Genomic DNA, 16,682 nt, shown 5'->3' with positions numbered 1-16,682 from the left:
CTAGACAAGTAAGATGATTGGTTATAAAGAATTTCATAGCCATATGCCAAAGGACATGATAGAACACAAAGCTGTAGTCACTGTTTAAAGTGTTTATATTTTGGCTTCTTATTTATGGCAAGAAGGGTGCCAACTGATTAACAAATGCATCTGAGAACAAGTTCCCCACTTGGAGATGCCAACAGCATGAGGGAGTCCTTTCTAACTGCTTTGGTTTCAGGCAGGAGTCAAGTCATAGCCCTTTTATTTCAAAACATAAACCGTATGAAACTGTCCCATAAAATTAATGTTTGCTGCTGTTTATTCTCTGTTCCTGGGTGAATTATTAAAGTCAAGCAGTGCAATTCTCTCATCAGTTATAAACAGCCCCAGAAGGCTGATTTACATCCATCCAAGGGGCACTTACTTCTGGTAAGTATTCTTATTAATGATCTAATAAAATGTCTTGTTTTGTTAGGATTATTTGAAATGATTCAAATGATATTTAAAAATTCAGCACTCCAACCCAACAGCCTGGAGATGAAGCTGCTGAGCTGACATTAATTTAAAGTGATTTTCAGTTTTACTTGGTACTGTCAATGAGATCATGGATGGATTAAATTTTCTTTTTTGAGTTTTGGTCTCAGTGCTGTCAAAGGCAATATTTTACCAAGATTCGGTAAAACTGGTCTCATTACAATGATAATTGCAGATAGTAAAGGCTGGGGTGGGAGGTTCTGGTAAGAAATTATTTGGCAGTCAACCACACACGTCCTAAATTGCTGAGGAAGACTGTGAGAAGAAAGCTATGTCAACAAGAGTAACCCTCATAAACATGTCCAGTTTCACTCCTCCTAACTTCCTGACCTTTATTCCAAGCTGCCCTTTAGCGGAGGTGGCCATTCCCAAAAGCGAGGGCTGAGCTCCATGGATTCGGCCTCTGTGATGGAGCAGGAAGAAGAGTGCAGCCCTTCTAAGGCCACTCTGCGTGGGTGGGTGACGAGCTGACGGCCGTGTGCGGGCTCAGACACACCACCCGCCCCACCACCCTAACCCACCTGCCAAGAAGCCAAGGGCCCAGAGGCTTCAAGGCACAGAAGCAACGAATGGCTGAGGTACTCGGTGGAGCTGCACCCAGTACTGCAGGAACAGCTATTTTCCCAGGACCCAGAATATTTGATTTCTGGATTTTTCCTCTGTTCTTATGTCATTACTCCCCATTCTGTTTTGAAAATAATGCTCATTAAACATCTGCTGGAACGAAAGCGCTTAAAAAGGAGTCGCATACTGTGGTCTTCCCAGCCTGGAGAACTCCTGTTGCTGTGCGTTGTTTATCACGGTGATTAGCAACTGCTAACTTGCATTGAACTAAGCGCTGAAGCTCTAAAGAGGTAAGACCAGGCAGGTGTCCTTGTCCAAGATCTGACAGTCCAAGGTGTGCAGGGAACAGGCAGGGAAAGGAGGCTGGGAGGGTGGGTCGGGAGGAGACCCAAAGATACTCCTACTGGCCTCATGGAAATGTCATTAAAGTTGGAATCAGGAAACACAGAGACATTAAGAAAGACCAAGGCCAAAAGGAATGGGACTCACCACAGAGGAGTGCTCTGGTGGGTGGGGCAGCACCAGATCAGGGAGAACCATGAGGAAACCATGATAAGGTTTTTATCAGGACTATAATAACTGCAAAGTAAACCCATCATTAGTTCAAAAGGGAGGTCACAGTTGGGGTGGAGAAAGGCTAGAATTTTTCTGCTTCTGTTGGACAACCCTGGATGCTGGCATTAAAAACACTTCTTAAAAGAAAACTAAAGGGCTAGATCATGCCGACACTGCTTATGTCCTGAGCAAAACAGAAATAGCTGATGATCCTCATTTTTTTTTTTTTTTGTACATTTACGTAGAAATGATGGCTGAAAGGGTGAATGCTTGTTAATTCAGGCATATCTGCTAGCTGTTTGGCACGATGAATTTTAAACAGAAGAATGAAAATTAACTTTATGCTCTAACAGCCCCCTTATCCATTCAAATTCACTTTTTAACTTACAGGGTTATTTGTAAACTTTTATAATGATTTCAAGGAACTAGGATGACTGCTAAGTGAGTGTGGCTTTCTGATCCAAATTCGATCAAGAAAGAAACCCTTAGGACACATGGAGTTCTGGCAGTTGTAAGAGATAAACGTGTCAGAGATAAACACTGACATCAAGCCAGGATGGTTTTAGGAGGCTAGTGGGGTGATACTGGTGGGTCTGCTTTGCCCCTTGCCACTTCCAGAGCATGATATTCTCTTTTGCATAAAAAAAGTAAAAACCACTGTTGATAGAAGTCATTATCACTCAAAGAAATAGTCTGTACTGGATAAATATGTATCAATTTGGCTCAGGAAAAAATTAAATGACCACACCAGGGGAAGAATCTGAGGGTACAAAGTGTGGTCCCAAAAGGAATTTGCAACCTTTTTTTTCAAGCTATCCCCTCCCACTAAATTCTCTCTCCACTCCTGACCACATGGGACTTTTTTAGGAGAGGAAGGAAGGGGCTCCAACGGATGCGGTTAAGAAGTGTGGCTGATCCGTGCTGATGTCAGGCAGAGACCACAACATTGCCAAGCAACTATCCTCCAGTTAAAACAAAAGACAAGTTTTTCATCTTAGGTAAGACATTCAGTGTCTACAGGTTCCCTAACTGCCTCATCAGAAAGAAGGCAAAGTTGAAGTAGCCTGGCTGGCAGTGTTCATTTCTCAGAAACCGCATGCTCTCAGGTCTGAAAGACAAATCCCATTCACATACCAACGACGGTGGCTTCTGAAGTACGTCCATGTGCCTGGTTTGGGACCAGTGCTTGGACACCAAAATGATGGCTCTCCATCCTCAGAGGGGTCCCAGGCCAGCAGGGCAACAGGGAAGTTGGCAGGTGGGCCCAGCACAGAGCCCTTGGTGCCACTGAAGCAGCAAAGAGGGGCACCCAGTTCTGCCTGGAGGAGAGAAGGCCGCTGGGGGCAAATGTCAAGCACAGGGTCTGCCAGGATCAGAGTCATCCCTTGAAGCGGAAGCCTGGGGTGGGGGTGGGAAGGACAGGCAGGAATGTGGCAGGAGGAGTGAGCAGGAATCATCCCGAGAGGGACCGGATGAGTCACGCTTGGAACTCTGCACTCCGTGTTGTCCGCTACAGTGAGGGGCCCCTACAGTGTTTTCAGCCAAAAAAGTAACACTATCCGGCTTGCATTTTAGAGAACTCATCTCTAGGACCCCTGTGAGGAACAAATGTTCACATACTGGATATGGGGAAGTTGTTCTGGCTTACACATGATTTCACTCAAATTCTATGCTAACTAAAACAGCCTGCTGGTGGCCCGTCATACATCTGCTTTAATTATTAAAGGAAAGGATCCCATGACCAAAAGAAAAGCATGTCCATGTTAAAAATAAAGATGAAATGCCTCTCTTCCTAGGACGCCAGTGCTGGTTCTCCTTCAATGGTAAGAATCCCTTTCTAGGTGCCAAGGCCATGCTGACTTGCTGTGTGCATGCTGACCTGTTCTTTTAAACCTTGAAGGATTGCGCCTCTGAGTTGTCTGACGTTCTTTGCTATGACAAGTTATGATCCCGTGCTGAAAATCATGCTTCTCTGGGACAGCTCCTTGGTTATCTGAGCAACCACGGGGCTGTCATCCTCAGTGTGGCTCAAGTAAAACTTGTCCCCGTTTTTATTACAGACTACTTAGCAATGACCTCCATGGACCCCTGTGAGGGGCAGGCAAGGAAAGGCAGGGATAAGCACGTGCCCCTTGCACACGGACCTGCACACAGGCTCAGCGGGAGCCAAGGATCCACAGGTCTGTGCAGTGGGGGCCACTGCCCCCGACCCCATCCAGCAGACTGCTGCCAGCGATGTGGAAGGGCCACACCTGCAGAGCCAGGATGGCCAGTGGGAAGCCCTGGCAGGGATCCAAGCAAGAAGGGAAAGGCCCAGGGAACTACTGCAGTGGAGAGGGTGGTTTTGAGAAATGTTTGAAAAGACAGTAAGACTCAAGAGACTAACTGGCCCTGGAGGTTGCTGGGAAGAGGAGTCAAGGAGCACTCCCAGATTTCTGTGCAACTACTCGAACGTTTCCATTGCCTGGAGCCAGAATATGGGAGGAGGGACAAGCTGGGCGAGATCACAAGTCTAGTCCAGGTGGAGGAGAACTAGCGGTCTCTGCGGACCTCACCAGGACATGCACCAGGCCCTGGGGCACCTGGGGCACCAGGACATGCACCAGGCCCTGGGGCACCTGGGGTACCAGGGATGTCAGGGGTATGGGTGAGACCTCCTGAGTGACAGTATGGCGCAAGAAGACGGGTGGACCCTGGGGACACGAGAAAATTGCCGAAGGGATGGAGGGCCAGGCCAAGGGGGAAGAACGAGGTGACCATGTGTCCTGGAGGACAAGGTGGAGGGAGCTGGTCACAGGTGGCCGTCATCTGCAGAGACCAACGCCCAAAGGGGTGTTCACGACCCAGGAAACACACACACAAACCTAGAAAAGAGGTACAGAGACAGCTGAGCGGGCGCTGGTCCGTTTCACTGTGGTCTGAGATGCACTTCAAAATGCTGTGCACTGCATTTTAGCTAGATCCTCAATTTCCTGGCCCTAATAAGCATTTACTAAAAAAAAGTCCCAAGAAGTACCTTATCTGAGGAGTCATTACAATAAATAGGCAGTTAGCACAAGGTCAAGATGAGGAAGAATGGGAACAATACGGCGCTTCGAGGCTGCTGGGGGCGTGCGGAGCGGGGCTCGGGGAAGGAAACGGGCGGACAATGCACAGATGCGGACGTTTTCTCTGCCAGGAGTATCAGACAAACAGGAAGACCTTAAACTTCTCCAACTGGGAACTCTTGGTTTTGCCTGCTGAGCAGAGGGGCCAAGCACGTGACTGGAACACAGAGACAGGAGGCCGAGATTAAGGCTGGGAGGACTGCTCCACACGGAACGTGCAGGCAGCCTGCGGACCCTGCCTCGCCAGCCGGCGCCCTCCCCACCTGCTCTGTGGGGCTTTGTGCACGTGGCCTGTGGGACCACAGGAGCCTCACCCATTCGTGAGACCCAAAAGAGGCCACGATACCACAATTCACAATTTTCAAACTTCCTGCTGACATCTAGCAGAGAATTTATGTGTATAACACCTCTAAGTGGGTACCAAAGTCAAACTGTCTGATGTAATTACCAAACGGCATGCTCGATTCCAATAACCAAATCACAGCAGAGATAAAGAAATTTGTAGACCTCCTCTGCATTTCAAAAGTTGGGAATTTCATGAAATCTTTTCTCCCTGTAAACAGTTACATATATTTTCTGCCCATGGAGCAATTTAAAAATAGTTCTTAAAACTATGCAAACAAGGAATATTTCCTGAAATAACTGAAGTTTCAGAATATCACCTGGATGGTTCCCCTTAACTGTTCAACACAAATGGTCTGCTCTATCTATAACAGGGTTTCTCAACCTCAGCACTTCTGACATTTGGTGCTAGAGAATTCTTTGCCTTATAAGCTGGAGGATGTTTAGCTGCATCCCTAGCCTCAGTGGTAAAGAACCCGCCTGCCTGCCTGCCAAAGCAAGAGACACAGGAGACACGTGTCTGATCCCTGGATTGGGGAGATGCCCTGGAGGAGGAAATGGCAACCCACTCCAGTATTCTTGCCTGGAGAATCCCACAGACAGAGGAGCCTGGCTGACTACAGTCCATGGTGTCGCAAAGGGTGGGATAGGACTGAGTGACCGAGCACCCAGGCATTAACCCCTTCCCACTATATGCCAGTAGCATCCTCCTGGTTGGGACAATATAAACTGTCTTTAGATACTGACGTATGCCCTGGAAGACAATTTGGCCCTGGAAGGTGGTTAAGGCATAGGTCTAGACTGAGATGAGATCCAAGTCCTGGTGAATGGCACATACTAGCAGAATGCTGCTGGGCAAATAACCAGCTTCCCTGTGCCTTAATTTCTCCAGCTGCAAAATGCAGACAATGATGCTGTCAACTACAAACTGGCATTTGGTTGCTTGCCTTTCACCTCTGCAAGGATTACGTCATGTGCTGCTGCAGCGGCTGACCTCAACACCCCCTGAAGGAGTTCAGGGTGGAGAGCAGCAGTGAGGCATCTGTGCTCTGGGGAAACTGGCAGGACAGGTCTTCAGAGAGCTGCATATTCTCAGGAGCTGATTTTATGAGCCCAGTTCTTGTATCTCCTCATATCTAGAGAAGCACTAAAATCCTTCATGGTGATGACTGTTGCTTGTGACTCGTAGAAGCTTCACAAGACTAGTAGAAACCTCCTAAAAACAAATGTGCTTGATCACATGTACTCCCCCCTTTACCAGAATAATTTATATACTGACCTTTCCCTCTGTCTCTTTGGAGCAGTCTCTCAGCTCTCTGAGGTGCTGTCTCCCAGGCTGCAGTCCTCATTTTGCCCCAAATAAAATTTAACTTGAAACTCTCACATTGTGCATTTTTTTAAAGTTGACACTATCTACTTCATAAGATTGATATGAAGATTAAATGGGAAAATAAATGTTAAATACTTGGCACAGAGCCTGACACACAATAAGCTTTTAGGAAATGGCAGCAATGATATTGTTAAAAACGAGAGTTGTACTCCCTTGACCTTGGAAGACAGAACTGAGCAGGTCATTTGACAACTGGGTAAGAACAAACTGCCCACATCTGAACAGTCTTTCCAAGGGCACTTAGGGCTAGAATGTTAGGAACACAACCACCACGATACTAACCTTGATGGAAATCCAGTTGCTTTAATCCCTATGGGGATGAAAGGGGGGTACGTATCAAGGGAAAAGAAAAGAAATGAAAAAAATAGCTACAGACCAAAGGGAAACATCCTGACACAAAGAGGGAAAGGTAAAAATTCGCACCTTTAAAAACCAACTTAGGCCACAAACGATGATGAATCTGGGGGGTGGGGAGGGGTGTCCCATGATAAGAGCTCAGTTCAGTTCAGTTCAGTCACTCAGTCGTGTCCGACTCTTTGCGACCCCATGAATCGCAGCACGCCAGGCCTCCCTGTCCATCACCAACTCCCGGAGTTTACTCAGACTCATGTGCATCGAGTCAGTGGTGCCATCCAGCCGTCTCATCCTCTGTTGTCCCCTTCTCCTCCTGCCCCCAATCCCGCCCAGCATCAGAGTCTTTTCCAATGAGTCAACTCTTTGCATGAGGTGGCCAGAGTATTGGAGTTTCAGCTTCAGCATCAGTCCTTCCAATGAACACCGGGGACTGATCTCCTTTAGAATGGACTGGTTGGATCTCCTTGCAGTCAGTACCTAAATAGTGATAGCTAGTCACTGGGAGGGGAGAGACAGTCCTAAGTTGAAGCAGCAAGGCAAAGTAACAGGAGCAGATGCTGAGGAAGTGGGGAGAGGCGAGCACTGGAGCCTTGTTCTCTGCCAGAAGCTGCTGTTCAGCTCATTTGGGCAACACCGCCAAGCCTGCTGAAAAAGGTGGCAGCACCCCAGGGCTGCCCCGAGGCCCCTGCCCTTGAGAGGAGGGATCAGGAGCTTCAGACCAGGATGTCTCCCACCAACTGTGCCCTGGCCCCCTCAGTGGAACAGGCAGACCTCACACTGCTGGGTGAGGACAGCGCCACTGGGACAGCAGCCCCCCTCAGCCCCGGGCTGCCTCCCCTCCACGGCCAGGAACAGACCGTCGCCTCTCCAACCCAGCCCATGTCATCGGCGCTTCCCACGAGGCCTGGGTTTGATGGAACAGTCAGAACGCAAACACTGTGACTCAATCAGCATCCAAACATCTTGGGTTTGGAAATAGCCAGTGACTGTATCCGGTAGCCGAAGTCTGAAATAAGCTATTTCCATCGGTCATCTGAGTCACAGAGAAGGCAGCACGAAATTGGATCTATCTCCTAATTAGCCACTCCGAAACACCACCAAGCCTTTGCGAGACAAAGCCTGGAAATATTTAGTGAGACACCGTCTTCACTGTCTTTTTCTGACCATGATTTACTTATAACTCAAGAACATGCAGTTGTCTATTATTATGTCATTCAAGTGCACTCATTAAAGTAAAATAAATAACCCAGAATAGTAGTAGGCTTGTGCCCAGCGTTGACGGCTACACACATTAACACGAGACCACGCGCCCACACATCCATAATCTTCTGATCCCAAGTCTTGTCCACCCAAAAACCCCATGGAGGCAAGTGATTTTTACCGCTACATACTATTGTGTTATTGCTGGTTGAATGCACACTGAGAACCAAACGAGCAAAGCAAAACAAGCCTCCATTCTTTGCAGAAGGAAGGTCACATAGCGGCCTGCATTTGACCCCAACATCAAACCAAAGACATCATAGGGCATTTACATTCCAGGGAAATTTTTACATGATAAAAACTCCCACAGCCAGCTTAGAAAGAAGAGTATTTGGCACTAATGAAGCCCCCAACAGGTAGTAGGGGTTAGAGCCTGGAAAAAGAGCCAACACACAGTTGACTTAAAATACCCTAAATCATTGTGAGAAACTCCAGAAAGCTGACTCTAAGCTCACTTTGTCAGAATTAATTTGGGAAACATTTAGTCCTGCTTGAGGGAGGACTGGGCTTCCCCGGCCAACATTTGGTCAAGTTTCCAGAGCTCATTCCTGTCAGTGAGTAACTAAAGTGTTCCCCTCCCGCTGGGGCTGGGAGGAGGAACGTGGGGCCAAACACCTTGGAGACAGGAAAACAAACGGAGTCCGTTACCATGTTTTTAACTCAGATCTGTCTGGAAATCAGGATGCAAGATGCTCAAGATCAGCTTCAGGGAAGCTCTTAATGCTGAGACTTTTTGAAAGTTCACGTGAAAAGTCCAGGAGAGCTCAGCCATGAGGAAGGCTGGGAAATGGCAATGTGACTTTCTGACTGCCCTCCAGGAGGTGCAGTCCGCTCTCCATGCTCAGGACAATTTTTAATTCAAAAAGGATCAAAATTTGGATCAGCTTCCCATCACGTGATTTTTACCTGACCCTTTCTGTGTTCCCAAATTTGATACAAAAAGTCCTCTGCCTAAAAATGAGTAAGGATGGCCAGCCTCACTGTACTTCGAGCAGCGCCGAGGAATGAAGGATTTTAGAGTTTACTTCAGTCACATAGAAAGGAAAGAAAAAAGGTGGTAACATTTTTGAATTTCATTATTGCAACAGTTTTTAGTCTCATCAAAAGAGAAATTGACCAATGTCATTCAACTGGAAAAATCATCTACTTCACTCCATCTACCTTCCCTGCCTCCCCCGCCAGCTTTATTTATTCGGATCCATGATGTCGGGTGAACTGCGTGGAAGAGAATGTGAAGTGTCACCATTTCCTGTCCCAAGTCCTGAAGACAGGAAGCATGGATAGGAACTGCAACACCCAGTGTCATCAATCTCTGCTTTCCATTTCTCTTGTTTTTCAGTTCTGATAACCCTCTTTCTTTATTTTCTGAACCTGACAGCTGCCAGGACCTTTTACGATGACAGCTGATCTCTGAAACACCACCATCTGTCTACAGTCGGGTGGCTCTTTAGTGTAACTGCGCTCCCAGAAACAGAAAATCCTGACATGTTTAACCCTGCACATTTTTTCAAGTAGGCATTCAGCCTCAGAACTGTATCTGGTGTGGCTGAGTACCAAATAGATACAACGGTCCTAACTCAGCCCTGCTTGCATGCTCCCTGCTTCACGCTCTCACCGTCCTTGACCACATTCTTTGCAACTCACTGCCATGTCTGTGTATTTGGTGCAGAACATGTTCAGGCAGCAGGAGCTCAAGGTCATGGTGCCATTCGTGGGCTTTATAAAGCAGCAGTTGCGGGGCTAACCAAGGACCACACATGCACTGCAGCTCAACTTCCTCCCTCAGCTTTTAGGTAAGCACTAGGATCCTGCTTCATGGAAGGAGAAACTGTGGCATGGGCCATTTAATCGAATCAATAAAAACAGAGCATCCCCTCCAAGGTCCAAGACACAGTGTTCACATTTGGAAGAGCTAATAAACACTAACAACAAAGATGCTTCTAAAGTAACCAGTCTAATGCTAACAAAATTTGAAAAATTGTGTTTTAGCAATTCATTCTTCAACTGGACCCAGACAACCAAATGTTAATTGGCAGAGTCCTATCAAAGACAACCCCTTCATACCTTAAAATGAACTGTCTGCCTTTGCCAACACCCGGACTCCTACAGCAGGTGTCTTCTTAAGAACTGAAAAGTACTTTTCCTGATGTCTCCATTTCACCGTCACAGCATTCCTGCGAAAGGTTGAAAAGAACTGACAAAGTAGAGTGCTTTCCCTGGAGCGTGAAGCCACAGAGCGCCTCTGAAAAGCGTTTTACAGTCTGTGGGCAACAGGGCTTAGTGTAGGATGGAGCCAGGCCATGCAGCAAGGCCGGTGTGGGGCTGGGTGATAAGATGCTCACAGCTTTAAAAACAGAAAGCATTACACAAGGAGGCAGACGAAAGGATTTGTGAAACAAATTGCTGAATTTTCACAAGACTACAGTCTCAGGAAGGGGAATCATCTGACAGACTGAATCACACATTTCTGCAAAGCAAGAATTTACATGAGCATCAGGGCATGAATCATAGCCACAAAATGTTTTTTTCTTTTAATATCCCTGTAAAAATCAGTCCTGTGAAGGCAGCAACACTTCCAAAAGCACTTGTCTGTTTTAGGTACTTATTCATTTAACAATTTGTAAAAATAATTTTTAAAAATCTACCTGAAGTTTCTGGAAGCTAGAAGAAAGGGGGAAAGAAATAAAGTGGTTTCAATCCCCATACAATACATTGCTTGCATGCCATTTTGTCTAAGGCAGAAGCATTACCAAAAAGGGAGAGTATCATGCTATTTTTCCTGACTATATCACATTAAGCCATAAGATCCACTTATGGCTTTTATTTTTACTAGACATTTCATTTTTGATATACGTATTCAAGGGCATTCCAATTCATAACTAAATTCTATCATTAGAACTCTTCTAAAACTACAAATGATTTTGTCATGAAATTTAAAATGAGCTTCTCTGAAATTCTAGATGATTGTTTAAAATTATTTTAAAAATTCTAAACTAATAATCAAATTACAGTTTACACTTCAACAACACAGGAGGTTTTCCTCTGCACGGTCAGAAAATCCAAGTATAACTTGTGGCCGAACCTCCATGTCCTCAGTCCCTCTGTATCCAGGGTTCCACATCACGGAGTCAACCTACGGCCGACTGTGACCTTGGCTAGCAGTAGTAGCGTTAGTCATTCAGTCACATCTGACTCTTTGCGACCCCATGGACTGCAGCCCACCAGGCTCCTCTGTCCATAGGATTTTCTAGGCCAGAATAATGGAGTGGGTTGCCATTTCCTCCTTCAGGGGATCTTCCCAAGCCAGGGATCAAACCCAGCTCTCCCACATTGCAGATGGATTCTTTGCCAGCTGAGCGACAAGGGAGGTTACCCTTCTCCAATACTCCTTGTAGAAAGCATTATATCAACATGAAATCAAGTTGAACCAGATTCATTCATTCTGAGAGGTGTGACCACACATATAGTGAGGAGCTGGACAGTTCTCCTCTGATGTGATGTGTTTATTAATTTCTCTCCCAGTGAGGGCCCACCCTTTATGAGGTCATTATTGCCACATGGATCCCAAAGTGACCCCTCTGATCACACACACTCATTCTTGGTCAGCAATGGCATCTATACCCATCTGAGAATTCTACCTACGGATATACAGGTGCTACTATAGGTCTACTCCCAAAAGACTGGGGTGTTTGTGAGCAGTTCTTGGGTTGTGGGAATATGGCTCCCTGCAGCCCTGCCAACAATGCTCCCCCAGCATGAGTTCACTCACTCCGTCAGCAGTGGGGAAGGAGGTAAGGATATGGGTGAGCAATGGGGTCTCTCCTTGGCAGGGACTGGTTCCTACCCAGTGTCTATTCTCTTCTTCTTCACTAAGAAAACTGGCTGGGACTGGGGTGAGGAGAGCAAGACACTTGCCTTGAGCACAAAATTAAAGGGGATGCCAAAAAACTTATTAATCTTGATGAATATTTTAATAAGCAATAATGTAAAACATATTATGGATGTGAGCGTTGGACCATAAAGAAGGCTGAGAGCCAAAGAATTGATGCTTTTGAACTGTGGTGTTGGAGAAGACTCTTGAGAGTCCCTTGGACTGCAAGGAGATCCAACCAGTCCATCCTAAAGGAGATCAGTCCTGAATATTCATTGGAAGGACTGATGCTGAAGCTGAAGCTCCAATACTTTGGCCGCCTGATGGGAAGAGCCGACTCATTAGAAAAGACCCTGATGCTGGGAAACATTGAAGGCAGGAGGAGAAGGGGACGACAGAGGATGAGATGGTTGGATGACAACACCGACTCAATGGACATGAGTTTGAGCAAGCTCCAGGAGTTGGGGAAGGACAGGGAAGCCTGGTGAGCTGCAGTCTATGGGGTCGCAAACAGTTGGGCATGAGTGAGCAACTGAACAACAACAAATGAAAAAACATAAAAATTTTAAATAAAGATTGGATCAGCATGATCAATTTTTTCTTTTGCCTCAGGCTCTAATATGGTACTGTAACATTGCATTTAGACATCATTTACCTTGATTACTGAGGTTTTTGGTGCTTCCTTACATTTTACACTGACAGGGAATGCTTAATTAGCCTCACCTCATTCCTAACCCTGAAAGAAACACTACAGCATGGGGTAGGGGTGGGGTGGGAGTTGGCAATGTGCCTAGCTAAAAAAAAAAATCCACATTTCTCAGCCTCTTTTTGCAGATGGAGTGGCCAATGAGATTTAAGTGGACAAAATGGGAAACATTTTCTGGAAAAGGTATTAAAAAGGATCTGGCTCTCTTATCAAAAACATTTTTAACCGCCCCCCCCCCCAAAAAGGCAAAACAAAAACTTTGTGAGGTGATGAATGTGTTAATAGTGAGAATCCTTTCACAATGAAAAATGTATATGAAATCATCACACTGCAACCTTAAATATATTATTAGAACTTCACTTGTTAATTATACCTAAAAAAAAAAAAAAAAAAAAAAAAAAACCCTGAAGAAACCAAAACCAAAAAAAAAAATCCTGAAAAAAAACACAAAGGACCTGACTCAGCTTTGGCACAGGTTCCTCTCTGGCTGGGGAATGTGACCAGAAAGGCTCTGATGGGGACTTCAAGAATGAACAGTACTGTGCTAGAGAAAGTGGCGCAGAAGGAGCCTGGGTCCCGGACAGCATCATGAAGCTAACATCTGATGGCTCAGTGGGTAAAGAATCCTCCTGCGACGCAGGAGACAGAAGTGGGCTTAATCCCTGGGTTGGGAAGATTCCCTGGAGGAGGAAATGGCAACCCACTCCAGTATTCTTGCCTGGAAAATCCCATGGACAGAGGAGCCTGGTTACAGTTCAGTGGGTCGCAAAAGACTCAGACACAGCTGAGCACAAAGTGCCGCGCGCGCGCACACACACACACACACAAACACACGCGCGCGCGCGCACCTGACCCACCTGTCTCAGGACCTGCTTTTCACCTGGAAATAGCAGAGCTCTTAGATTAAAGCATGCAGTGCGTCTCAGCTACCTGACGAGTGCAGTTCTCAACCCTTGGACCACACACCTGTGTTAAAGTCAGCCCTGCGTATCCATGGTCCCTCCACATCTGAGGATTCAACCTACTGGGGACTCTGCAATAGTACAGTATTACTACTGAAAAATATCCACACGCAGCTCAAGCCCATGTTGTTACAAGTTCAATTACACTAGGAATACATAGGGAAAAAAAAAAAAAAAAGAAAAACCTAAACAAAACAACTAAACCCAATGAGAAAACCAGTTAGAAGAGGCTGTTTTAGGAAGTACCACCACCACCTCATTTAGATCTCTCTCTCTGCATCTTTTAAACCAAAACACCAGAGTTTCCATCCAAATGACTCTAGGGTCAGTCTACTACGGTGAGGACCATTTCACTGGTTTTCCAAGTAATTACAGAGGCGAATATTCAGGGAAAGACGTGGACTAGTAGTATTTCCCCTGATAGTGAGCAGGACGACAGCAGACTTGCTTATGTGCTGACAAGCAGACACTCTGAGTTAGGCCAAGGGTGCCAAAGGAGCTCTGTTTCGGTGTGGACCCAGTGCTGTGTAGCCTGGGCCGCACCTCAGCTGACTTCAGAGGCTCATCTCCTGTTCTCTCCTTCACTGAGGCCACATACACCCTTACCAATGGGGTCCAGGAGACAAATTCTGTCCTTCCTTGGATGTTCAGGCATTCACCAGTCAACTGCAGGGAAAATTAACTTAGGTCTAACTCAGTGCAGTTCATCCTTTCAAAAACCAAGGTCTGAGAAGACTTCTTTCACATTCCCATACAAGAGGCACATTTGTATATGAAGATACCCCGGGGCGCACTGACCATGAGCTGGCTTCCCTGGTGGCTCAGTGGCAAAGAATTCTCCTGCCAGTGCAAGAGATGCAGGTTCGATTCCTGGGCTGGGAAGGTCCCCTGGAGAAGGAAATGGCAACCTGCCCCAGTATCCTTGCCTGGAAAGTTCCATGGACAGAGGCGGCTGGCGAGCTACAGTCCATGGGGTAGCAAAGAGTCGGACATGACTGAGTGATTAGACACACACATTTGCACTGCATTAAATCCTAACTACTGAATCATTTTTAAACAAATGACCCTTTGTGCCATCAGGTACGACAGTAATTCAAACCAAATGAACAAAGTGTTGGCCTGTGACATATCTTAGAAGACATGTGAAAAATGTACATGAGAATAAATCAGAATGAACAATAAAATATTAGTTTGTAAAAGTACTGTTAACATTATGAGAGTGTGGGAGCTGGGAGGTGTGGGACACCCTGGGAAAGGTAAGTAAAAGCGTTAACTTTTCAATCTCCTCCAACAAAGGAAATAAGAGGAAAAAGCCCACTCCGGCTGGAAAGATGTCAGTGCTTAAACTAAAGGCTCGTATTCCAAGGTCAGAGCCCCCTTTTCAGCAGAAGAAAAGAAAAAAACGGCATCATTCACATTTCTCTCTGCTTGTGTGGGTTGTTAAGTAATAAGCCATGTGCCAAAACCCTAATCTGCAGGATCAGCTCTGAAAAGAGGAAAAGAACTCTGCCAAGCATTTATCAACACCTTAAATTGTTTCTTTTCATTCCCAGAACTAAGGCTGTTTTATTAAATTTTTTAAGCCCCAGGTCCACCATTCCCTTCCAAACCTGCAGTCACTGCCTTAGATTTTAAGCCATTGTTCTAAGAAAGAAAGGGTGGGGAAAAAAAGGCCAGAGAGGCTCTCAGAGCAAGAAATGAGTGGAGGCCCCGAGACCGGCGCAGCCTGGCCGGGGATACAGACCCCACGGCCCCCACTGTGAGCCTTGGCGGGGCTGCTCCTCACCCAGCCTCAGTGCGGGGCAGCAGTACCCCGCACTGCTCGGGGGCATCCTAGGAGGCAGAAGCTGGGCGGCTGCAGCCAAACCACCGCCTGACGCTGGATGCTGGTGGAGGGAGAGGAGGGCAGGACGAGGACGCTGGTCAGTCTGCCCCAGAGGCTCCCAGTGGGGCCTCTCCAGGAACCAGAGCCCCATCATTATGTTACCCTGCAGACCCTCCTGGAGGGAAAGCAGAGAGGCTGTCTAGGGGTCAGAGGCTGGGAGGGCAGGCAAGGGCCGCGGCCCAGGTCTGGACCCAGCAGCGTGCTCGGGGACACAGGCCAGACAGGCAAGTGAGCGGATCCTGGGAATCACGCTGGAGCACTGGACTGTGAGTCCGGGAATCTGCTCCTCTTCCAGCACCTGTCCCCGGTCAGGTGTGTCCCTGGGCGGGTCCTCTGCTCTTCCAGGGGCTCCGTGGCGCCTCCATAAGTGAGGCGGTTACGAAGGAGCTGTTGCGGGGGGAGGACTCTTGCAGCTCCAGTGCCCATGACTCGGTGATTCCCCGTCCCTCTCCTCACCCATCCCCCCGGTACTGACTCACACACGGTGTGACTGCTGGCTGTTCTTTCCCGGCCATCCTTTGGATTCAAAGAAAAATAGGAACACAAAGGCAGAACCAGATGTAGGGTCCATCTTCCCTCCTTCCCATGTTACTAAAATGGGTGCAGATCCGTAGGGCCTAAGCTTGGGCCCCAGGGCCCCCTCTGCCCAAGTAGGCCTTGGCCATGCCCCTCCACTCTGGCAAAAACTTGCCATTTCTGCCAACCCGTGACGGGGGAGGTAGAGGCTGAGATGAGGTGCAGGGAGTTCATGTAAGGAAACACTGCCAAAATCACACAGCCGCCTCGACTTAAGCTTTTCAAATCTCAGAATATTGTTTTTCACCCTGTACTCTAAGTTCATGGCAAAAACTTAAAAGCTTTCATGGCATTTTGTTTCAAGTGTAACAAGTGTGCTGGAATGTGGGAAGAAAAGCCATCAACTTCACAGAAGTGAAAGGGAAAGAAAAAACAACACATTTTCCTAGCGTCCCAGGACTGCTGCCCCCCACCCCCGTCCCATTACATGATAGTTCTCTGTATCCCACAAAGTGAAACGAGGCTTCTTCTGAGTCCTGGGACACAGCAGAGGGTCAGACATAAAAGCATGGGGTCGCAGAGAAGGCAGTTCTGCCAAGGAATCACAGAGACGGTCCTGAGCTGAAGTGGGACACTTGGTGCCCACACGCACGG

General features: G+C 47.1%; 1 protein-coding gene across 6 annotated transcripts in view; it reads right to left on the bottom strand.

The window, feature by feature from the left end:
- LHFPL2 (lipoma HMGIC fusion partner-like 2) overlaps positions 1-16,682 on the bottom strand; it is a 171,746-nt gene that overhangs the window by 39,065 nt on the left and 115,999 nt on the right. The window contains exon 4 of one of the 6 annotated variants that reach the window (XM_018053680.1): positions 10,153-10,262. The exons of 4 other annotated variants lie outside the window; for them this stretch is intronic. The gene's annotated coding sequence lies outside the window, so the exon portion shown is untranslated. Of the gene's footprint in view, positions 1-10,152; positions 10,621-16,682 lie in introns of those variants that run through there. One more of the 6 variants, XM_018053684.1, reaches the window with a different exon arrangement.

This window comes from Capra hircus, chromosome 10, assembly GCF_001704415.2.
Source record: "Capra hircus breed San Clemente chromosome 10, ASM170441v1, whole genome shotgun sequence".
Taxonomy (NCBI): domain Eukaryota; kingdom Metazoa; phylum Chordata; class Mammalia; order Artiodactyla; family Bovidae; genus Capra; species Capra hircus.
This window is presented reverse-complemented; position numbering and strand designations above follow the sequence as displayed.